Genomic DNA, 25,257 nt, shown 5'->3' on the forward strand with positions numbered 1-25,257 from the left:
TGTCAGTAACTGGCAATATTTATGAATGCGTCTTGAAGTGATGCAATTATTAGTTTAAATTATATACACTACTTAAGGATTTCTATTTTAATTTCCTCTTGCTTTTGGTATTATAGAGATCCAACAGGATAATGGTGGCATTTCTAGAATTTCTTCTTCTTACATTAAAAATCCATGAAAAGTTGGAAAGCTCAAATAAATCATGAGTTTTGTGGTTACTTTATTTCTGTCTCATTCTCAGCATTTTAAATGTTGAATACCTGAAAATGGGCTGTGCTTCTGAATGAGCTGAAATAATGAACCAGCTAATTAGGTAGTAAGTCAATTTAAAAAATAGCTTCACTTTCTGAAAGAACACTTAGTAATCCCACTACTATTTCTAAGATGGACTTAAAATATTTCTACAGAAGAAAAACTCCTTTAAACTTTATTAAAGGAGTAAGACTTGAGGAACTCATCCCAGCCTCGGTTGACATGGTGGTATTTAAAAGGTCGTCATCAAATAGAGTCACTTTCCAGAGTCTGATCAGCCAACTTTTGAAACTTCTCAGTATGAAACCTTTTATGTAGGTTCTTGCTGGGAGAAAGAACCCAGGATCAAAATCTCTTCTCTTCTTGACTCCACCTGAAATACCTGTTAAAGGAATTCAGGCTCTTTGATTATGGTGTGTGTATATGCGTATATGTTGATCAGTGGATGTTATTATTTACCAGTTATCTCTAGCAGTTTTGCTGTTGTTTGTTTCTGTTTGAGAGGTTTCCTTGGTTGATTGTTCTTGGAATTTGGTGGGGTGTTTTAGAGCTGTAGAGTATTTGGGTTAGAAGGCACCTTGAGATCATCTTGTCCACCTTCTGCATTGGAAACAGGAACAGCTTAGATCAGTTTAGATTTTTATTGTTTCAAAAGAGATTCATTCCTACTCTTTAAAAAAGGAATGGTAAACCTCAAATCAGAAGTAAATAAAACACTCTGTCTCTTCACAGAGATCATGTATTTTTAATTATTATGGTTTTTTTAAATGATTCTTTATTTGAACCTCTAAAAGGTCAACAGTGAATGTGTCAACTGTTAATGCTCAGCAACACTCTCTGTTATTGTAAGCTCTCAAATGTTTGTCACATGTGCATGTGTCATGTCAGGGTGTCTGACCCTAAAGGCCCTTCAAATCTCAGTGGCCTATTCATGGCATCTAATGCTTTCTCCCATATCCCTGTGCCACATTCTTAATGTTGTGTTTGCAAATCTTCTCACCATCTATTTTCTAAATTGTGCTAGATGTAGGGCTGGATGCAGCTATGAAACTATTGCAGAACCAGCAATACACTTGGATATAGGGTACAAATTACCAGGGGATGCTCTGTTGGGGCTGTTCTGATCATTCTGGGTCCTTCCTCTCTGTTTCAGCATTAACTTCAGTTCATATTTTACTTCCATGAAGTTGAGTGATTAGTATATGGTCACCTCCAATTTGACTAATGGTCTGACACAGCTCTAAGCCACCTGCTATAACAGTGGGCTGGAAAGCCCTCATAAGTAAGTGTCTGGGGGCCTGTCTTTTCCCAGAAGGTGGCCCTGTACTTTCTAGATGTCCTCTTTCCCCTTATTCCTCTCGGGAGCTCAGTATCACAGCCTCTCCATGTTGTGTGACCTGATGTAATATGCCTGTCTCCTTGCAGGTAAGAAAAATCCAACCAACTTCTCTCTAGTCCACAGTCTGAAAGGTATCTGGGTGATTCATGTGTGAAGAATATAAATATATATATATATATATAAAAAAGTTTTTAAACTTGCTTTGTTAAAGGCTTGTTGTGCTCTTCTGTTATTTCTGAACCTTCACCAACTTTTGGATCTCACCATCTTCTACTGCTGGTAATTCAGTGCTTTAAAACTTTCATGAAGGTAGCTTTTTTGGGCTATCATAAAATTTGTTTTAGTGTTATGAGTTTAATTTTCTCAGCTAAGCGAAGAGCTAGAAATAAATGGAATATTCCGTACCATTAAATTACAATATGTTAAAAGTGCTTTAACTGCTTCACATGTTATGACACTTGTTTCTTGATAGGGTGCATGGTACAAAATATAGTTAACATGGAATTATGTAGCAATAACATAACTGATTTTTTTTTTAAGTTTTAAATTATTTAATCATTGAATATTTAATATTTTTTTCCTTTCTTGAAAAGCAACCTTAAATCAAAACTTCCATTTGTTGGTCTATGTATGTTTACTGTTTATACTTACAAGCTTTGGCTTCAGACTGCAACTGTTTTTGTTAGAGCCCCCTTGAAGTTGCTTTAACAAAACTTTATGCTTTAAGAAATACTACCTGTCTATAATTTTATTACTTGATTTATGGGAAGTCTTACTGTGAGGTCCTGAGTTGAAGACCAAATGATGTTGTAGATATTGGAAGTGGTAATGGTGTTCTTGGTATGAGTTGTGTCCCTCAGCTACCTCTGCACAGCATTGATTTTATTGTCCCTTTAGGAAGGAGGGAAGAAGGTGGGGAGAATATTCTCCTTGTGTATCTGTGCCTAAATTGTAGAATTTTGGGTTGTTTTGATGTAGGTTTTTTTGGTTTGCTTGTTTTTGTTTTACAAATGTGGGTACATAAGCCACATGTGAGTACATGGAAAGCCACAATGAAGCTATTTCTTTTATATAGAACATCTAGGAAAATTCTCCGTAAGTGAAACAATCCCTAAATACCATCTTGCTACTATTCCCTAGATAAATTCCTTTTAGATAAAGTCCCTGGAATGCAGACATGCATTACTGATTTATCAGCCAAAGGTGGCTAAGAGACATAGGTTTGGGGGGTTTTTTTGAGGTTTTGGGGGCTTTTTACGAACAGCTTTTCTGCCAGGGGTTTGTCTTTATTATTGAAAAGCTTGTTTGTTGTTTGCTTTTTGGTGGGGTTTTTTTCCATTTATTTTAATTGTTACAGCAAAGGTCTTAGAAGCTCTCTTACTAGAATGAAAGAGGTCTCAGTGAGCAGCAGCTGTTTCTCTCCACCCAGTCTTGTCAGTTCTGGTTTGCTTCCCACCTGCATTAGATTTAAACTTACGCTGCAGAAATGGAAGTCTTTCTAGATGATTACTTATTCTCTTTTCCTCTATCTCGATATTTTTAGTACTTCAGAAATGGCTGTATGGATTTTTTTTTTTTATTAATGGTCATTTTGAATTTGCTTAACTAACATCTTTTTCTTCAAGTCCATCATGCCTTTTAGCTTCCTTTCCATCTGCATGTCTTGTTTAGAACCTCCCTTATGCAATTTCAAATGATGCAGCAACAACATGAGCAGAAGCTTGTGGACCACCCATTTTTCTAGAAAAAGAGATTGATAAAATTTCTACTTGAAATGATATTGATAATTCCTGTTTCATGGCTAGGAGGTTTGAAAAATGAAGCCACTTTTTTATAATTATGAATTTTTTATTTATCTGAAAGTCATTTAAGAACATTTTACTTTTTCCAAGGAAATGACATTTTGAAGAATGAAGTCTTAACATAAAATTATATTAATTTCATAACTGTAAGGTAAAAAATGATAAAATAGAAAAAAATATTTGCTGTATTGACAGCCATTAATATTAATGCATGTTTAATTCAGTAGAAAATAAGTAAGTTTCCTCTTATAACCAGAAATAAAAGTAGGTTAGGAATAGATTTTTTCTCAAAATGTGTTCGTCTACTAGAGTTCTGATGTAGAAATAGCAGAATTTTCCATGAGAATGTTAAAAGCAGAGCTATTCAGTAAATATTTCTGTTCTGTATTTAAGGGGAAAACTGATATAATAACCTCAAATACTTCATTCCAATACTTACTCAATCGTTTCTAATTAGAAACCATGAATTAAATTATTTTAGAATAAGTAGAAAGATAACTTATTTTACAGGACTTTAAAGTAATTGTTTAATTCCTAATTGAGCTAAAAAAAAAAGGTCCTGAAAAATTGCAAAGGAGCCATGGGACAGAGGAAAAGATCAGAAAACATCTATGTTTACCAGTATGACAGCTAAGGAGGGATTTTTGCCAGTTCTCAATAGATCAATGTGGAGGTTAAAAATCTGATAACTGAAAGCACTTCAATTTAATGCATAATAAAAATAGAAAAATCAGAAAGTTGAAGGATGTTCAAGCTGAGCAGTACCAAGTGCTGGTTTTCCTAAGTCACTTTCAGGCAAGATAAATTTAGCAGAAAGATAAAGTTGTTGCTCTCATCACCCTCCTCAATACCAGGCACCAGAGCTGTGCTTGAACACCTTGGGAAGGCTCACAAGCCCTCAGATCAGACAGAAACTGCCTACTTCACTGAGCATGTGAAGTGTCAAGTAGTAATCTTTCTGCTGGCATTGCACTGTGTTTTGAAAGCTTACTGCAGAGTTTAAATGTATTTTCTTCTGCCACTTCCTTCTTTTCTCATGCTCGCTCCTATGTTGGCTATATTTTTAATCTTGGTTATCTTTATATGTGTTATTATCTGTATATATCTTATGTGCATTATTTGTAAATGGCAATTGCCCTCCTTTGTCATTTATTCTTTTGATCTGCCTTCACCTGTGCCTACTCCCTCATGAGCAGTTCTCATGTTTTTTGAACTAATTATGTTTATGAAAAGGAGGAATAAATATCATGCATATTCTGTTGACAGTATGAAACCAGCTAATCAAAACCTAAATGAAATGTAAGAAAGTAATGGGCCTTCCAATATTCTGTCATCTGAAGGGAAAAATTTTTTATTAAAAAAACCTAAAACCGAAACAAAAGAGAAAAAAAAAGCCCAAATAGAAAGGTTATATCTTCTGACTGATATGGGATGTCAGCCTAGTGTTCTGCTGTTGCTGCTACTGGAGTTTGTATGCTCTTGCACTATATTCACACTCCCAAACATTTTGGAGCAGATTAGTTGTATTAAATTGCACTTTAGATTGTTAGTCTGTGCTTCAAGATGTAAAGCTCTGATTTACTATTTTTTAAAAATGTTGTTGTTGTTTTTAGGCCTCCTCTTTCCCTGATAGGCTTGTGTTGTTACCTGGTGCGATCTACAAGTACTTGATACTGATCAAGTAGTATGGGTACCACTGCTGGGAATGCTTTGATGCCTGTTTTCCCCATGCTCCCCCCTTACACTACACAGCCTTTTCATCTTCTGAAATGTGACTATCAGATGGATGGTATTCATGATTACTTTGTGATGCAGCAGAAATTGGGGACTGACTGTTCTAAAAATGCTTTGAAAAGGTAAGCATCTAACTTTTTCTTCTGGCAGAGTGTCTGCTTTAAGTAAACACAAACTTCCATGCTGTATTTAGGTTTCCTCCACTGTGGACTGCTTTGTGAGTAGAATCAGAATAATTTCTCCCCCATAGTCAAATGCAGCCATTTGTATCTTAGAATCGGGAACATCCCCTGAAAGTTACAGTGCTTGGCAGCTTTAAATCTGCTGCATCACTTTACTGTGTGAATTGGTTGAATGCTTTAAATACCCTAGAAGTATTTCTCTCCAGACCCTGGATATCCTTATTGAAAATTAAGTAGAGGTCTGGTTTTTGGTCTTTTTTAAATCTTTTTTTTGGTGTCAAATTGTATTTTTGAAAGCAACAAAACTTTTAATCCAGCTGTCATCTTGGCAGGTGCAGGGAGAGGAACTTTGGTTGTGTGTTTTCTGGGGATTTGATGCTGTCTGGGGTCTGTGATGTCGTGTCAAAACCAGCACTGGCTCTAGCAAGGCAGTTCACAACAATGAGACCATGCTGTAAAATCTCTTACAGATTTCTTTTTTCTTCAAAAAGATGCCTTTGAAGAGGAAGCAACAATTAATGTATGTTTTATATAGGGAAGGTACCGGCTAATAAAATTTCAAGTTAAATGACACTGATATTCAAACCTCCAAACTTTTCTTACCTCTGTACGAGTGCAGAGCTGTGCCAGCAGCCTGTCGGAACAGCAACCCAGAAAAGCCTGTGGCTTTCTGAGCGCTGCTGCTCGGAGGAGCAGGCACAGTGCACGAAGGCAGTTTGTCTGTCCATGGTGCAGGAATCCTTGCTGGGGCTGGGGCTGTGAGGCAGAGAAGCCCCAAGGCAGCACCGTGCCGGCAGCTGACGCGTCGGGCTGCCCTGCCTTGGACAGCTGTCACGCTGCCATGCCGCAGGTCCTCTGATTGGGTACTCCCAGCGACTGATTACAAATGCTGATTCTGCTTCTGTGATCCTTTCCACTTGGAGGAGAAATCTCTTATCCCCACCCCCAAGCCCACCTCTAGGATGTAAGTAATGGTGAGAGGACGAAGATGAAAACAGTGAGGTGTGAGTGACTGGAAATCCGGCAGTCTGGTTTAGCTGCAGTGTTATGTAGGAGTCATCTTCAGACTTCTTACCTTTGGTTTTTCGGCACAAACTGCTTGCAGGCTTTTGAAGGCTGTGAAAGGACTTACCGTTTGTGTGTTAGTGTTTTCTGTGTATCATCATATTACCTTGCTTTTTCCCTGGACAGCTGTGTTCAGAGCTTCATGTGGAAATCTTTGTATTGAAGAGAGACAAAAAGGATCCTTAATCTGATTCTCTTTGGATCTATTTTTATGGTAAGTGCCGGCATATATTGGCTGAGCATAGCTTCTTTGCTGCAGTGCTCGTGCTCTCTCCCTCTCTCTCTCTCTCCCTCCCCCTCCCCATCTGTTTTTCTCCCCCTATAGTCTTAGATAAGCCTCGTGACCTTCACTTAATATCTCGTCATAATTTTCATCATCTTCATAGCAGATGCTGGCTAAGTAAAACACAAGTTTTCTGTTTATTTTGCTCTTTCCCTCCTCCGACCCAGAGCTCTGAAGTATTGACTGCAAGCTGAGTGCTGCCTCTTTGTCCTTGAAACGAGAGGCTTGAGCATTGCTCCCGATTGCCTGTGGCAGCAACGGGATACGGTTCTGGGGAACTGGAATAGAGATTGGGTAAAGGTGACTGACTCATTTCTCTAGGTCTGTACCACTGCACTGAGGGCACAGGTATCCCCTGCTTGACCAGACACCTAGAAAACTGAAGCCCCTCAGTGTTCAAGTGTGAGCATACATGTGGTTTGAACTGGTGTTTGCTGATGTTGGCATGGGACAGATGGGCTCTTTCAGCATTTTCAATATAAGCCTATGTCATCAGGTGTTTTTAAGTTGGACCTTTTGCATCTTAAAAGTACAGACTAGCTGGGACAAGAACTTACGGAATAGGCAACCTCATAACCCTCATCCCTCTCCAGTCCTTACAGCTGCAAATTCTTAGCTTTTTGAAGTGCTTTTACATCTCTGCAGTAGAAAAGAAGTGTTTCTAAATGTCTGAAAATATGTGCTGGCTTAATTTGTGCTCTAAGCTGTTCTAACAGCTCTGATTTTATAAATAGGAAAGGTTGTTTTTAGACCAGAGTAAACTGTGCCCTTTTTTTTTTCTTTTCTAGTTTGTTGCATGAGATTTAAAGTAAAGCAAATATACAGCTTCTGGTAGATAGATATATTCCTTTCCTTTTCATAAAAGAGAACTGTGAAAGTATTTCTTTTAACTGAAATGTGTTTCATGCTGTGGATCCATTATGGGGATTGACTATGCATAGCCCTTACACACTGCAGGAATAATAAAGATTCTGCTACATCTTCAAAGGTCCACTGAAGGCATAGATATAACACTGGCTTAAACTCATCACAGGGTGGTCTGACTTCAAGCAGAGCAAAGAGGAGATGTGTTCTTATACCTTTGTTTTACTGAGGTAGGATAAGAATAAAGCTTTTATTCTGTCTCTACATTGCCTTTTCTGGGTTTAACAAGAGTTCTACTGATGTCTGGGAATTTTTTTCTTTGCTTAATATAGCTTACATTGTGACTTAATAAAACAATTTTGTTCCTGATTTGTCCTGTAATTCAGAGAGTTTTGCTTCACAGAGAGTTTAGCTGAACACAGTTTGGGTACCTCCTTTTCCCTTGCAAATGAGTAAAAACTTTAGAACACTGCTGTTATTTTCAATACCCTTAGTTTCTTTTCTGTACGGGGGTGTACTGTCCTGTTGTATTGACAAGCACGTATGTGTGTGGTGGGGGGAGGAGGAAGCTTACCCAGATCTGTAGGTAGAGGACTTCATGGTGCAGTGAGGTAGCTGCTGCATTGCCTTCAAAGCAAGCAGTAATGGGCAGCACATAGCCCAGATGTCAGTGGTCCAAGTCCTCTGCCCCACCAGATCTTGTGTTTTGGCATCATGTAGTACCCACTGGTGCAGCTGGTCATGAGCCTGATTTCCCTTCTCATTGATGCAGTGAGGGCATGCTGCAAACCTCCTACTCTGGTAGGGAACAGGCCTGTTTTGGCAATTGTGCAGCACAAGGAACTGTCTAAAACATTTGCTTCTAGAGCAATCTTGCCCACTGTCTATCTACTACAGAAAGGCTTTGGCACTATGACTGATCTGTGTGTTACTTAACTCTTTTATATCAGTAACAAAGTGCCTGAGTTTGTTCTCTTACAGTTTCAGTGAGTGCTGACACAATGACAGCAGCAAAGAAACTTTTTGCAGTGGAAGATCAGCAGGGCTCCTAGTAACACACACAGAGAAGCAGTCCTGACTCCCTGCAGGTTGTGAAACTGCCTTGGAGCAATCAGGCTTAGGCTTTTCTTGATTAAATATAAAAAGTAATTGTATATGCACTTGGAGTGTGTGTATATGCACTTGGAGTTTTTACTAGTTTGTTCCATATAAAATTATTGTAAACTTGAAAAACAGGAGGGTTTGCAGAATACATGCACAATCAAAAAAATTCTGAAAACCTCACAGTTAATTATGGAACTGCATGCTATTATTTTTTTAAATATTGTTGTAAATTCAGATATTCCTATGCCTTAATATAATCTACATTCCTACTTAACAATTAATCAAATGTGGCAATGTCACTCAACAATTACTAATGTTTAAGTAAAATTATCCTGTAAAAGTTAATTTTGAACATAAGTGCATAAATATATCTATCTTTTCCAATAAAAGTTTAAAAGCCAAAGAGCATAATTTAATGTGATTTTTCAATAACCTTGAGGAAGAAGGAAGTGAGGAAAATCCTGAAATATTTTCTCAAGTTTAAACCACATTAGCTTGCAATGGGATGTTTGCATTTGGAACCTGACCTCTATGTACTGCAACTGAGAAGTCTGTGCATCTAAAATCCTTGACAGCACACCTTGTTGCAGCCTAAAGGCTTGAAAAATAAAGATGCAATCCTCTATAACAGTCTTGAGAGGTATAGAGAAGAGTGAAATTCCCTGAATTACATGAAATTCAAGTAGGTAGATGTGCTGTTCATTTCCTGGGAATTCTATGAATTCTCTAATAGGGAATGCATGCATAGTACTTCCTTGTTTCACAGCATGGTGTCATGTTAATTCCATTGCAGGGTGGCTGAAGACTGCATAGAAAACAACTGCAGGGAAAGAAAAAAAAAAAAACAACCCTCTGTTCCTTAGCCAGCCAAAATCACCCAATGGTCTGATGAAGTCATTGTACTCTTTTCCCCCTGTGTATGATCAATATGCATTCTTCACTCCACTTGTCTGTAGAAGCAAGTTTTTTAAAGCTTATTTTCTCCACAAATATTCAAAAATATACATTTTTGTTGGGAATATAAATGGGTATGTTTTTACAGAAAGCTCTCTCATTTATCCATACTGCTTCAGTAATTTTATGCTTTCCATCTGCTCATATCCTTTCTGACAAAACCTATGCAGACAGCTATTGATTATCACTGGCTGAAGAATTCAGGCAGTGGATTAGCCATGCTCCAACTTCCCTCTCTGTCCCAGACTGGAAAGTAATACTGAGCTATACATGTTGCAGAGCTGAAGTCATCGGTACCAGGCAGTGCTCTGGCTAGTGATATTTTTCATGCTGTATCAATTGTGGTTTTACCTGCCTGTTTCTTCATACATCCTGACCCACTAATGAGCCCACTAATGGATAATAAAAAGCCGACTCCACATTCTAGGCTTTCTCCCTTTTTCACAGAGCTAACTTTCAAGGTGTTCCTGGACATATTTTCTTACTTAGTCTGCAGATTTTGTCCAGGATGACTTCAAGGACTTTGTAGCTCTAATGTTGCAAATATTACAAGCCTGTCTCTGTGTATTTTGTGGCTTTAACAGGTGAACTCTCTTCGGAGCAGTTGCTATTTTTGCAGTTCATGGATGTCTGGAAATCCTGTGTGTGAACACTGCGCTGCATAATCTGTCAGAAGTTTAGTGCTTTTTGGAAGTACTAGGCAGGGTGTTTGTGTGCTACGTGCTTTCCCTCTGTCTGGGGGGAAGGATAAGCTTTCAGGCATTGTTACGTATGTCCCGGGTGTCCTGAGCATATGCTGCCTTCTAGTAAGTGCTTGCATCCTGTGCCTGTCATATCTCAGGAGGGGATTGCATTTTCTGCTTTTGTATGAGTGCATAGTGCTTTTGTCGATCTGTCTGGTTCTTCATGGAAACTGTGGTCTTTCACTTTGTGTCGTGCAGATTTGTTCTTAGGCAACTTCTGCATAGGAAACACTGGACAATAAAGTGAGAAGTGTTCTGTGTGTTACAGAACTTTCTCCTGCGTAGCAAAAGCTACAATTATGTTATTCCAGATTTAATGTGGTAACAGTGGAGCAGCACTAGGCCTGCTTGACTTGACCAACATGAAGTGTTCTTGTTCTGGTAATGTGAGATTGTAAGAAATTGAGAACTTCTCATTGTATAATATAAGGAGAAATAACAGTTTCGTTAGGAGTTACGGGTTAGTACTTCAGTATTCTAGTGGAAGGGATCTTGGTGCTGGAGCAGGCAATGCAAGTGTTTTAATCTTCATGAATAACACCCTGAGCAGGATGAATATCACTGAAGCTGCAATTAGATCCCCAAATAGGGTGGATAATGGTGTACAGCTCTCTGCATGTGCATGGATTTTACTTTAGAAAAGCACAGATCTGAGAGAATGTTTTCAGAAAAGTCTCATATTTCCAAGAGCTGTATGCAGATGCTAATAATGCTGCAAAACCAATTGCTCATCACCTCAGGAGGCGTTACAGCAAGCCCACCTCCAAATGGGCCTCCAAATTCAAGCTCTGAGAGAAGACTAGTTCCCACCAAATGGTGAACTTTGAACATAAATCCAGAGATTTCAAGATTCAGCATTTGCAGTCTAATTGTCCAAAGGGAGGCTAGCTGTTTTGGACAGCTTGGTCCCTCAAAAGCCCATACTACCATAGATAAATATTTTTTAAAAGATAAACAAATTAAATCTTCTGAATTCATTCTCTGGCTATAAGTGTGTTCTGAGATTCCAGGATTATCTAGGTATTGATGATGATCATGGGAGATGAGATTCTCATGCTCTCTACAGTGGTAGAACACCAGAAGTTTGCACTTCCAGAGGGTGGTTGGAAATACATCTAAAAGAGATATCCCAATCTTCTTTAGAAGATTATTGCTGTTTAATATGAAGCTAGGAAGAGTAGGCTTTTGTATAATTTATCTATAGGGTTTATGTCAGTCTTGCTGGGAGATTATTCAAATAGAGCCCTCATCAAAACAGCTTTTCTACCTTCATCCATTTGGCTTGTTGCATCCCCCTGCAGTATTGACATTAATTTCTTATTTTATATAGTTCTTACAGCCTTCAAATATTGAAATTTTTTTCTTCCTCTCTTCATTTTTGGATGAGGAAGTTAATTAACAAAATCACCTGAGAAGAAAAAGACAGAATCTCCTCTGAGCCAGTTTTGCTGTATGGAAAAGCTGGTGATTAGCTGGCTTGGTGATTAGCTGTTTTGGATCAGCAGGAGATATATTCCCATTTCAGATAATTTTCTTTGAAGAAACTGGTTTTCATTAAAATTAAACATAATACTTTATATGTGATGTGTTAGACCACCAGGGACTTTTTCTAAATGGGTTTGATTCTCCTTGGGAAACCACTCCCTGTAAAATGCCAGTTAAAATCCAGAGCTTTGTGAAGTCCATTGGTATGTGTCCATATATCCTGGCAGACATACAACCTCTCTACATGTTGTTCATCTATCCCCCAGCCTCAATTAAATTCTTTCCTTGTTTGTGCTCCATGTCACTGTCTCTCCACTGCTTTCCCTTGATATGTACTTTTTTGCCTTTTTAAATATCAATTTGCCTTCACATTTTCCTTAGTCTTGGTTTTCTTTCGGTTTTGGGGGGGTTTTATAACTATACTAGTTGCCATCCTATGCTGAGTTTCATCTAGGCAGAGCACGGCTCTGATTCAGTGCCCAGGCAAAAGCAAATACTGTCCTTTCTAAAGACAGTTATTTTGTAGGAGCTTGGTCTGCCATCCCAATATATTGTGAAGCATGCATAGAGAAAGGAGAACAAGAGGCAGTGACAAACAGGCTTGGCAGGACAAAAGGGCTGGAACCTAAGAATCAAGTAAAATGTCAGCCCTGTTAGCATGAATACTCTTTTCCTTAATCTGTCAGGAAAATAATATATTTTGTAGCTTTGGAATCTGAGATCAAAGAACCACAGCAAAGAGGAATTAAGCAGGTGTTACTGGTCTGTTTTAACCTCTCTGCAGTTTCATGCAGGCAACACTGCTTTGGTTTATGTTTACTGTTTTTGAGGCTGTTGCCTTAAAAATTCTTTATTTTAGATAAGGGGAGAAAATCAATTAAGTTGAATGTTGCTCTGCCCTCAGGAAAAAGGAAAAGTATTACCTCCTAAAATTTCTTATTGTCATTTGTTCCCAGAGAAACAACTACAGCAGCTGATTTTCTAACCTATATCATTTAAATAAGCTCTTCCAGACTGGGGAAAATTCCCGATCTCATTTAAATTAAGTGTAGGGTAGTCAAGTATCTACCCACAGACTTATTTTTGTTTTGATTGATGCTGAGTGTTGCTAGTAGTTGTTCTGTTTTATTCTCTGCCTCTTTATGATGACCACCAGATGAGCTTAAACATAAAAAGGTCTTTCTAACTGGTCACACAGAAACTGCTGTTGAGCCATAGACAGAATTTCCTTATTTTCCTTTATAATGTAGAATTTGTGATTTGGATTTCAGAAATGCCTTGGCAAAAGATTTGATAACCTTCTGCTTCAGCATGCTTCATGAAGTTTACTTAGTTTATATTTCTAATAAGAATAGACTCTGAACTATCCTGATTAATATATTGTGGTACAGTTCTGATGATACAAACAACTTTTGTGAAGTACTCAGTGTCCCATGGTGAAGATGTTACTGCAACTTCTCATTGCACTGTTGTCGCCCAGAACAGTTCTGCAAACATAGTATGCGTTCTTATGTAAGAAAAATATTACTTTGTTCTCCTTTTTTACCTAAAAACTAACATGACTCAATTGTTTTGTGATTACTACACTATGTTAATATACTACAACTTTTGTGACAAAATTTAGGTCTAAATTATCCAGTTTCTTCCTGTAAAACTCAATCAGATCAGCATTCGAGTAACTCTGGTTTTAATTCTGCCTCTTATATTACAGCTCCTGTGTCTGATCTTATTTCTTACAAATCTCCGTTTTGTGCTTCCGCTTCTTGCTGGACCTCCTGTCCTTTGACTCTCTCCCAGGCTCTGCTCCATTCCCCCTCCAGCATTTCTCTGTCTGCTCCTGTTCTTCACCTGCTCCTCAAGGCTGTTTCTGCATCCAGGTGTCCCACTCACATACTGGTGTGGGTTTTTTGCTTTGAGTTTCGAGCTGTGAAAATATGAACTTAGACTCAGAATGAGCTGTGGTACTTCAGCAGTGCTTGTTGTGCAGGTCACCATTCTTTGCAACAGCAACTTCAACAACAACAACAAAACTTTCTATGAATTGTTTGTGAAACAATGCAATGGGTGTTAAAGGTGACATTACAATGCAGAAAGAGAGGCTCAGATTTCAATATGATAAACTTGTTTCCTTACCTTAAGGTACACTGCTTGAATTGAAATTTAATATATGTTGCAGTGAGGAGGGATAATAGGTCTGTGCTTGTCCTGATGCTCCTTGTGTGAGATTGGTTGCTAAAGGGTATCACCTCTGCTCATAAATTGAGAAGGGAGATAGGTTCAGGACATGTACTTCCTTTCAGTTCCAAGAGGGACAAGGGGGAAAGAAGAGAGATGGATGTGGCACATACCCACTGGTTTTGTTTTTATTTTTGACATTTTGCTTCAGGATCAGGTTGTGACGAAAGAAACTGTTCATCTGGGAATTTCGATGTGCTTTCAGCTATCATGTGATAACTTGTCAATTACTGCACAGGAACATGTTCATTGTCAAAGATTTAAGTGTCTCACTCAAGATCATATAGAAAAATATGTCTTGGTTCAGCCCAGGACTCTTGAAACCTGTACCAGTACCCTGCCCATGCCAGGGTAGCCTGTTTTCCCAGAGTCACAGTACAGGGGAAATGGAAATTCTAATACTAACAGATAATACCAAATAAGCTACATTCAAATACACAAGGTAAAGAAGAAAACTTTTAATCTTCTAGGTTCTGAAACAAGTAAAGGACTCAAGAGAAGTTTTAAAAAGAAAAGTTATCATATTGTTACAGAGAGTGGAGAAATATTTAGGATATTTGCTAGATAACTTTGATAACATTGCAGCTTGTCATTGCCTGTCTAAAAACTCCAGTTGCTTGTTTCCAGGGCATACCATGACGTCTGGTTAGTTTTTGATGTGCTCTGATTGCAGTGCACTCCAGGCTAAGTAACTTGCAATTGATGTGTTTCTCTTTCGCTGTTGTCAAACATATGTTGTCTTTCCTGAATAGAGTCCAGGGGAAAACATGTTCTGAGGCCACTCTGTTAGTGCTTACAGCTTTTGAACTGCATTTTCAGAAACATCTCTAAGTCTGTCAATCAGTTTTAAACCTTGGGTATGGCTTTGTGAGTACTTCATTGCACTCTCAGGTACTAGCACAGCTGGTTTTATTTTACTGAATACCATGGGAGGAGGCAGCTTTGAGCATTTAAGAATTATTAAATGCCACAATATTGGTTGTCTATACTTACACAACATCCTGGAGACTTTAGTCATGTGTTCACATGCAGTGTTTTCATTGAGTTATATTTGTTTATTTTTATTTTCCTTGTGAAATATTTCATTCTGTCTCACAGTTAGTGTCTATGATCCAAATCAGGCTCCAAACAAAAACCAAACAAATATTTCTTGATATTTGTATTTTTTTGTTGTAATCACCACAACTTCTGCTAATGTCTAGATGGCAAATAATTATCCTTCATGGAAACGATGTAAGAAATTATTTCCCTTGCTGGTGTCATCTGTTCTTATTACTTCATAGATAAGGAGCTAAGGTTTTTGATGTGAAAGGGAGAAATGCTCATTACCTTAGGGTCCTGAATGTGACATGTCAAGGGTATGATTTTTTCATGTCTTTATCACATTATAGCATTTTATATAATCAAAAAAAGGCTTCAGTGGATACTGACTGTAGCTATGAGTACCACAGCTTTGGTTCATCAGGTGTTGTCTGCTGGGTGCTTGGACAGTGACATACCCCCACTGAAGTCTCTTAGCAGCATGGAAAGCAGAAGTGGATATGCAATTGAGTACCTGAAATTAAAACTCAAATGCTTTGATCCTGAGACCAACCTTTGTCTTCATGCAGCTTCAATGTGTGTTTCTGTAAGGCTTTCCCTGTGCACAGAGACTGGGCAGAGGCCAGGTGGAGCTGATGCTTATCACAGAGGTGTCCATCCTAAGTGCACACTGAGTATAAAAATTTCTGTGTGGTCTGAAATTAAAACCTGTATCATGTTAGAAGTGCTGAGTGTATTTCACAGATGCAGCTTTAATCCTGGCATTTCTTGGGCACTTGATACTGCAAACTCAACAGCCCTCTGACATGGTTGTATTGTATGTCAACACCTAAATATTTTAAAAGACTATATAAAATTCAGAATTTTCATCCTTTGATATTGAGAAAAATGTTGAAAATATAAGACAGCTATTTGAGAGCTTCAGTTTTCTTCTTCCTGGTCTTCAGCATAGTGAGGGGTCAGCTTGGTAGCCATGGTTGACATTCCAGGGCCGGTAGACCTGTCAGAGGAAGGAAGTACATCTTTTGCTACAAAGCTCCCTGTTGATGGCTGTTCAATGGAACAAAGTGTCCTCTACTGCCACAGAGCTTTTAATCTTGACATTAGGGTAGTTCTTCCTCCTTCATGATGTGGTGTGACTGTTAGCCATGAGATCCTGGGAGAGAAGGTCTCTACTCTTCTACCATTATAGTGATCCCCTTGAGCTATAAGAGCGGTAAATGCAGGGAAAAAACCATACCACATCTATTGCTGACAGAAAAAAAATAATTAGGCAGCCTATACCTTCAGGTAATCTTATATATTTTTACAGTAATAACTATCTCTCAGAGATAGATAGATAGATAGATAGATAGACAGATATTCACAGAATCAATTAGGTTGGAAAAGGCCTTTGAGATTATCAAGTCCAACCTGTGACCTATAACCACCTTGTCAACCAGACCATGCCACATCCAGTCTTTTCTTAAAAACCTCCCTCAAAGGACACTGATTCCATCACCTCCTTGGGCAGCCCATTCCAATGCCCAGTCACTCTTTCTGTGAAGAACTTCTTCCTGATGTCCAAACTAAACCCAAAATTCTCCCTCTGAATTTCCAACAGAGTTGATTTCCCAAGTCAGAAATGGCATTTTAAATCTTGAGGCATCTGTGTTTGTATGTGCATGGCTAGTGATTTTATAACATATTCACTGATGTGGTTAATACTTTAAAGCTGCTTTTTAAAATGAAAAATTGCTGTTGATTAGCTATTATGTGAGCACAAATTCTCTCTTTACAGTTTCAGTGTTATAAGTAAATCCAGTTAAATTGGGAAAGTGTTTTCATTCCCTCTCATTAACATAGTTTTAGCAAAGAACTTAATACAAGTAGTAAAACTCCGACTGATCAAGTCCAAAAAAATAAAATCTTCTGTCCTGTTTTAAGTGTGGTGAGTAAAGCAACTAATGCCTTGCTCATGTGCCCTTGAAAACAGCACAGGCACTGTCCTGTTTCAGCAGCTTTGCCAGCATCTGGCCAGTGGGCCAAGGTTATGAGAATGCAGATTTTGAATCAGCAATGCCTGCTAAATGCTGCTGGAGTGTTGTTAGCAGGAAGATGTCTCAGCATGGCATCCTACAATGCCTGTGGCTTAGTGATGGTTTGTCACCTGCATTTTGCTGTCCCAGGGCAAAAACAAGGATTCTATTCAATGCATAATCCCAGGAAAGGGCCTGGCCCTATCTCTCTGTTGGGGCTCAGTATATACCTTACTCTGACTTCAGCTGAAGGAAAACCATGAGCTAATTTTTCATGCTTTACAATAATTTTTTTTAATTTTTAGGGATCGAGATATTTCAGGGGGAATATCATGGGCTGAATATACTCTGAAGCCAAAACCAGAGAATTGCAGAACTCGGGAAACAGTACTAGGGATGCTCCTCCAATCACTGTTTATACTTAAAAGTGTAACTTGAATGCATCATCTAAATGTTTTTACATGTAATCACACTTACAGTTGTATGCTAAAAATACTAATGATCAGGAGGTGGAGGGAGCCATTTGCATCAACAGAAGCATGGAGAGCAAGATGGCAAGTTTACTTACTCTACACAGGTTCTAAGGCACTAAGTACCTAATTCTGTGTCAAGGAAATTAGAGACCTATTGGTTTCCTCTAAAGGGTATACACAAATGCTCATTTTCCCACACAGACCATTTCCTTTCAGCATAAGCAGTCATTTATTAGTTGATTTAGGACAAGCCAGGTTTGCAACCTTCAATAACTAAGCCAAGGGTCACCTCTGTGTTGAATTTCATGCTTTTTGAAAGTCTGGAGAAATTTTTCCTTACTCTTCATAGGAAAAGCCTGACATACCACTAATATTATACCCTGTTAACTGCCAGATGCTGAGCACCTTGGTGCAATGTTAATCCTCTGGTTCTTGTGTTGCCATTTTGCTGAGCAAGCTCAGACTGCCAGTGCAATAAAATAATTCAGAGAGAGGTGCTTTCAAAAACTGGAGTCATGCAAGACAAATTGTAGGTTTTCTATGTATCAGTAGGATCTGATGTAATAAAAAATCTTCGAAAAAGTCAAAGAGAATCCAGTGCTGCAGTTTGTCAGGAAATCAGTTACAAGTAAAAATGCATGCTTACCATTTTCATTCTTGCAAAAGTATTGCCTGGCTCAGGCAGAAGCTGCTGCTGGTCTGTAGTCAACAGCATCCCAGTAGTTGAAATTTGCAGCATACAGCAATACCTGTCTGGTCGATTTTAGAATAAATTAACAACAAAAAGTTTTAAATTCAAAGCCTATCTTGGTGTGACATTTTTGAATGTAGTCACATCTTCCTTAATGGATGAGTTTTTATAGAGCACATAGTATTATTTTGAAACTTTTAGTAAATGATCCATACAATTAACAGTAACAGGGAGTGAGTGAGAGCAAATGAGCTTTGTCTAGTTCATGCTTGGCACATTAAATGCACCCTAGTTTCATTCTTTTCCTCAATTTGTCTCTTTCATACAAAGATGGTAAGAATTTGAGACAAGAGGTTTTTGGTTATTTTAAAAGCATGTGATGTCCAGCACCTGAGATTGTGGGATCTTGAATTCTGTTGGAAGCCAAATAATTTTTGTGCCTTGTACAGATTTCTAAGCTCCTAACATTCTTTATTCTGTTTTGGCTAACGTCAAGGTCCTGACAGAGAAATCTCCGTTCCTTACTGAAAGTCACATAAAATACTGAGGTCAGCAGAGCAGCTGGAGCAGTGGGGACAGGCATTGAGCAACTCCGTGTCTGGTTTGGATGGTGGATAATTGTCTTAAGTAGAATTTCTTTGTGGAGCTGAGACATGAAATATCCCCTCATTTCTATGCAATTTTTGGACTAATTTTTGACTAATTCTTTAGACTACTTGGTGTTTGAAGAGGGATGATGCTGCTAATGTAGCAGAAGTGAATGGCATTAACAAGTGGAAGTGTGAACAATGAGGAGTAGCAGGGTCAAGGGTTTTCTCAGCACAGTTTGCAGTTTGTGAGCAGCACAGATGTATAGAACTTGAATTTGGATCATTTGTGGGTGTTCAAGAAGTCAGGTACATGGGATACAGGCAGAGTTGTTTTATTGACATTTCCCTTGTCCACACTGGAAGGGTCACTTAGTGATGTTAATTAGCAACTGCTAATTCATGGTGATGATTTAGTTTCACTCCATAGATCATCCAGCCTCCTGGAGTCTCTGGAACTCCTCCTGGGCTAAGTAGCAACCCAGGCTCCTGGACAGCCCCAGAGGCAGGACTCCCTCTGGCCCATAAAGGGATAGTCTGCATGGAGCAGTTACCTGCTGTAGGAACAGTGTGTAAGGCTATAAAAATCAGTGCTGTATCATTTTGTGTTTAAATAGACTTCTATATTCTTCAGGCTTAAAAAAACAATAAGAAGGTGAGAGGGGAGGGTTTTTTTTTCCCCCTTCTCTTCCTTTAGAAAAAAACGTATTTTGTTTTAAAGGGGCACTGAAGGTAGAGAATAATGAACTAGGGTAGGAAGTATATTTTATTTATAGCATTTGCAGAATGTGTGAATAACGGTAGGATATAATTTAATGAAAATAGCATTGTTCATTGCTTTAAATCTCTAACTTTTTCTTGATGTACATTTTTCTCTTTCAGAACCATACTCAAGTCAGCACAAAGAAAAAAATTAGGTAATTAGTCAAATAAATAGCCTAAATCTTCATGTTGTAATCACAGAAGACCCATGGATTTTATGGGCTCAAAATTCTACATTGAGTTTGAAGGCTAAATTGCTAGAAATGAACAATTCCTTGCTTAAAGTTTATTGAATAATCAACTAGGAAAAGAAAAAAAATGCTTTTCTACTTTAATAGTATTATTTCAGAATCATTGGATAGAAATAACCCTGAATTAATCAGCAGCTTAATTTGACAGTTCATTTTTATTGTGAGGCATTCACTTGCAGACAGAAAGAGCGCCTTTGTTCTAGGTAGGAGAATCACTGGATGTGTATGCTCTGGTCATTGGACATAAAGGCCCTGACAATTTTGTTCACACACTGCTAACTTTATTGATATTGTCCTCTGTGCCACAGTGTACAGCCTATGCAATGATTTTTGATGGAGAAGAGCAATTATTCTATTTTCTCTGGACTAAAACCTACATGCTTCCAGATTCCTAAAGAAAACCGACCTTAAATGTTTTCATGCAGTCCTAGCCCTGGGCACTTTCCCAGCCAAAAAGGACACAATTTCAGTGGGCTTAAATCAACATGCTTCTACTGCAGAAACCTCAGGTGTGACTATTTATGTTCAGAGATGATCTGATTTAGCTCATAGTCATTCATTTTGCAGTTTCCAGAGATGAACATGGGGCAATGCTTAATTCAGGATTGAAGTGGGGAGTGTTTCTTGCCGTGGTTGTGTCTGAGAGCTTCTAAGAGTGGGGTCTCTGAGGAGACATTGTGAGGAAATTGGAAGCGAAAAAAAAGAGATGATTCTGCCACAGCATGAAACCGAGAAGAAAAATTTCCATCTCTTGACCTATTAATGCTGACCATGCTTAGCTGGGACAGTCCTAACATTTGCTGACAGCCCACAGGGGAAGCTACCTTAGCATGGGCAAAAGTGCCATTCAAACTAGGCAGGCTCAGTACAGATCCTCTGTAAACCTGCACAGAACATGCAGGTTCAATTTGCACAGAATTAATTTGAACATAATTTAAGTGCTATCACAAGGAAGCTAAGCTCTTTTAAAATTTTTTTTTCCCCATAGCCATTTTTCAACATTGTCCTGAACAAGATTTGAATTGTATTTCTTAGTTTATTTCATACTGGTATGAAAATAAATATATAGGGGCAAACCTGACACCAAAAAATTGTAATAAGACAAATAAAGAAAAAACATTTTCTTCCCATAAACTTCTTAAAGTATCTGGACAGAACTTACGCATTTTTATATCTCCCTTATGCAGTGAATGAACTAAAATAAGGAGAAAATTGGAAGACAATTATAGAGTTTTTACGAATACAGTTCTCACAGTGTGACCTTTTCACAATCATAACAAGATAGTATAACATAAAATATGAATGCTAGTTTCAAGATGAAGAATCTTACAAATTTTTAAGTGAATGTTCTTGAAAATCTACATTGAGTTGTAATTCTCTACCTTTTCACAGAGTACTTCTGATAGAAACTGGTTTTTTTCAGACTTCTTTCTGACTTTAAGAAATAATTCGGGGCAATTATTTTAAAACAACTTTCCCATGTATATGATGCTGGTTTTCAACTTTTCAAAGGAAGAGAAAACAAAATATTGAGATTTAGGCAAGAAATACAGGTAGTGGTGAAAGAATTTTTGAAACATGTAATACAGCTCCATTTGGGACTTGTATAGATGTATAGGATTTTAGAGAGGAAAAAAAACCACTAGGATGTGATATATGGAACAATCAAGGAGTCTCTCCAGGGGGATGCAATGACTGGTACAGTAAATAGTCTCTTGTTCAGAAATCCACCCCTAAATGTAGCAAGAAATTTATACGACTTGGATCAGTTTCAGTGGATTTTTCAGTGTGTGTTTGCTTCTGAAAAGTTGCAGTGCAAAGCAGCCAGACTCCTTACCCTGCTCCTGAAACCCAGATCCAGAGGAACAGCAGGGACACTCTACACGCTGCAGATTAGGGGAGAAAAGCACTGGCTCAGTGGACATCTGCCCACTTTGGCTAACTTGTGTTATGTTGAGTTGATTTATTTGAGTTTTGTTTTCCAGAGATAATGAACACAGAAACAGTCTACATTGTTGTTTGTTCCATCATCAACTTTAACAAAACTTCTTCACTAATACCACAGTCATACTGAACAGCATGAAACTGTGTCAGTGGCAGGAGGATGACAAAACTATCCTAATATTTCTGTAGATGCAGGAAGATCCATAAATTTTAAGTATGAGCTCCCTTGGGCTACATTTTCAGCAAAATGAGTTTTTGGTAGATTTCTTTAGATCAATTTCCCACTACAAGGAGATCAGTATTTGGAACTGCAGTGAATAACTGAGGTTCTCCTTAATTATTTAATGGCTCATTTATTTTAAATTTTTCTGGAGAGAAACAGAAAATGAGGTAGGGGGCTTATCTCAGCATAGCATATCTGGAAGATGGGAACTTTCTATCTGATTTTACCAATATTTTGCTTCTTGAGTTTTGGTCATATTACTTGGGCCTTACTACTACTTTAGGCTCAGTAACAGACACTGCTATAGCTGCACCAGAACCATATAGGAATGAGCAGCACAGACAGGAGAGATGCAGCTTTTCTAGCTCTTCTTCTTGTGTGGAATCACAAGAAGAACACATTCACCACCAATGATGCTACAATGATGACTGGAACATAGACAGCCCTTCATGTCCTATCTTCTTGTGTGCAAAATAAAGTTTGTCTTGTGGGAGAGGTTTGAAACATGGATCAGCCACAGTTTGCAAATAGAGGATAAATGTTTACATTTGAAGGTGTAAATTTCTATTGAAAAGAACTTGGTTCTAAACTGTGTGGGAAATAGTTTGCTTAATTTAATTATCTGCCTACAGGCACGTTTATCTGTAATATAATATCTGTACCCGATCAGAGTTTAGCATCTACAGTGGGCTATGGGAATGAGAGTCTGAAGAAGGTCAGTGGTGATGCAGCAATATGTAGTGTGCAGATTCAGCACTGGGTGCTGTGCTGAGTACAATCCTTGAGTTTAAACTGGAGTTTATCACCTCACTTTTAGTGCATTTTTACTTATGTTTGCAAGTAAGTTAGAGAAATGCCCTGCCATGCTGTCAAACCAATGACATCCAGGACTTCCTGAGCTTCTGATAAAAAGAAATTGAAGGTCACTTCTTAAGATCAGCAGGTTTATCTCTAATCCAGTGCAGTAAACTAAATTGACTGTGTATTTTGCAACAGCAGCAGAAGTTGAAGAAGAGCTGGAGTGTAATGTCTCATCCATTGCTACAATAATTCATATTTGAGAGAATCATAAGGAACGGCCATAAGAATTCAGTTATGTCTTAAAACTAATGAACCCCCAGAAAATGTGGTTTTGTTTTGACTTTCAACTTAATGTCTGAGTTCTGACAAGTTCATTCAGTCAGGTGGTGTTCATGTCCATATTGTTGCTAGTATCTCCATTACTGCAGTATTGTTGCTGAGGAAGATATTTAAAGCTCTATCTTCATCATACTGTTGTACTCTGGAGAATATGTCCAGGAGCCTGAGCAAAACAATTCCTTTACAGCTGAAGCTTATTGCTAAATTCTGAATGGATTCCTATATTTATAAGGAGAAATATTTGAAATACTGGCCCAGATTTTCTCAAATTTTGTCCTTTGCTTGGAAGAAGGGTAGAAATATTCAGAGCAACAGTTCCCAGTTCTTGTACTGCCATCTTGATACCTGACTTAGCAGATGCCTCTGCTTGGTCAGCACTAGCAAAGTGCAAGCAAGGATTTCTGCCTTCTGCGTTAGCTCGTTGCCTCTGCCTGCCCTGTGCAGGGCACAGCACTGGCTACTTTCCTGTCTGCTCAGTGTTCCCCTCCATTGCTGCTGATCTCCATTTGACAGACAGGACCAAGTTATGTCCTATTTATACTTTTCAGATGATGTAGAGGTGAAAGAGCTGACACTGCAGATCTATGCTTAGTTTGGTCAAGACCACTGCAAAGCCTGGCATTTCTGTTAGTTGACATCTGGCATTTCTGGTTGACACCACTGATGACAGGGGTTTATTCCACAGGGGAGTGCTGCAACCCTAGGGGCTAATTCAAAACATTTCTTATTCATTCCCAAAGTCAATTAAAAAATTTAAATCATGACTCTTATCAGTGCATGCACACACACAAAAATAAAATCGCTTAGAAGGTGGCACAGTTAACTGCTAGCTGATTTCTATTTATATATTTACCAGTGTGAAAAAACAAAGGAGCACATTTTCAGCTTCTAGTTGAGTATACCACATATGATAAATGTATGATTCAGTTTTGGATAGGAGTTGGTGATCATTGTACGTGTATTTTGGAAGTCTTGCTGAACAGCAATGAAACACTGGCGAAATTTCCAAACAAAGCATCTCCCCTGGAAAATAATTCCTCTTGTGTCAAACATTGACAAGGCATCAGGGAAACGGAGTTATAGGCAGTAAAGTAAGGAGGCATTTACTCAGTTGTGCTTTAAATCTTTCCCCCCCCACATTTACTTGTGGCAAAAAACTATTGAAGCTCCAGGAATAATGGTACAAGATTTTTATGCTCCTACTTTTTCTGGTTTGGATGTTTTAATGCATTGTCCTAGAGGCAAAGATAGTTGGCAACATTATGGCAGTACCTATGAAAGCATCTACAGTGCAAAGACCAGTTTTCTAAGCCAGTCCACAAAAGTGAGTAGACCTAACAGAGTAGGTAACATTTATCGGCACATGTCCACTGGTTTCTAAATTATTATTTTTTTGCTGCTTGATTGTGCATTGTAGCCCGCCCAAGGCTGGAGGTCACCTTCCTAGTGCTAGAAGAGAAATAGACTGATGGTTTTTATTCTGCTCCAGCAATGTCTAAACCAGGAATTCAAGAGCTGCATGGATATTGGCATGTCTCAGGAACTTGAACATTGTTTTAATGAACTCGAGCTTTGGTGCTTATGTTGCAGTGCTTAGTCTGTGACAAGTTTGATATCACTGGAAATTGCCGACAGAGGAAGGAAGCAGGAAATTGTGAGGAAGCCCCATCTATTTCCATCTGGATTGTCTGGCTCTTCAGAAATGCAAGTCAGCTGTTTTGGATGGTGTAAGATAACAACAACCCCCTTGTGCTTCACGGGGCATTTGAGCCTGCTTGTAAACTCTGGGAGTAAGTCCTGCAAGCTCTTGATAAGTCTTCTATTAAGTGTTCATTTTGCAGCCAAGCTGTAAATTAACCTGCCTTTCCAGGTCATTTGCTATTTGCTGATTAAGCTCTGATCTCCATTTTGAAAGGATTGCTGTCATTGAAACAACTGCTGTATCACCTCACAGCTGACATAGCATCTTCTCCTGCCCCTGCGCTCTGCTTAGCTCCAAGCAGACAAACCACAGGAACGGGTGAAGAGAGAGCAGGAAACATTGCTGGGAAATGAGAATGCATCCTCTCAGCTAATTAATTTCCT

At 38.5% G+C, this 25,257-nt stretch overlaps 1 protein-coding gene across 6 annotated transcripts in view; it reads left to right on the top strand.

Annotated features, from left to right (window-relative positions):
- Positions 1-5,790: 5,790 nt before the first annotated feature.
- Positions 5,791-25,257, top strand: part of ANO4 (anoctamin 4) — a 178,266-nt gene continuing 158,799 nt past the window's right edge. For 5 of the 6 annotated variants that reach the window (XM_042026794.1, XM_042026827.1, XM_042026783.1 and 2 more), the window contains exon 1: positions 5,791-6,588. The gene's annotated coding sequence lies outside the window, so the exon portion shown is untranslated. The remainder of the gene's footprint in view (positions 6,589-25,257) is intronic. The other variant, XM_042026764.1, reaches the window with a different exon arrangement.

The sequence above is a fragment of the Corvus kubaryi genome, unplaced genomic scaffold, assembly GCF_017639235.1.
Source record: "Corvus kubaryi isolate FWS band 111438036 unplaced genomic scaffold, C.kubaryi_AGA036_p1.0 129, whole genome shotgun sequence".
Taxonomy (NCBI): domain Eukaryota; kingdom Metazoa; phylum Chordata; class Aves; order Passeriformes; family Corvidae; genus Corvus; species Corvus kubaryi.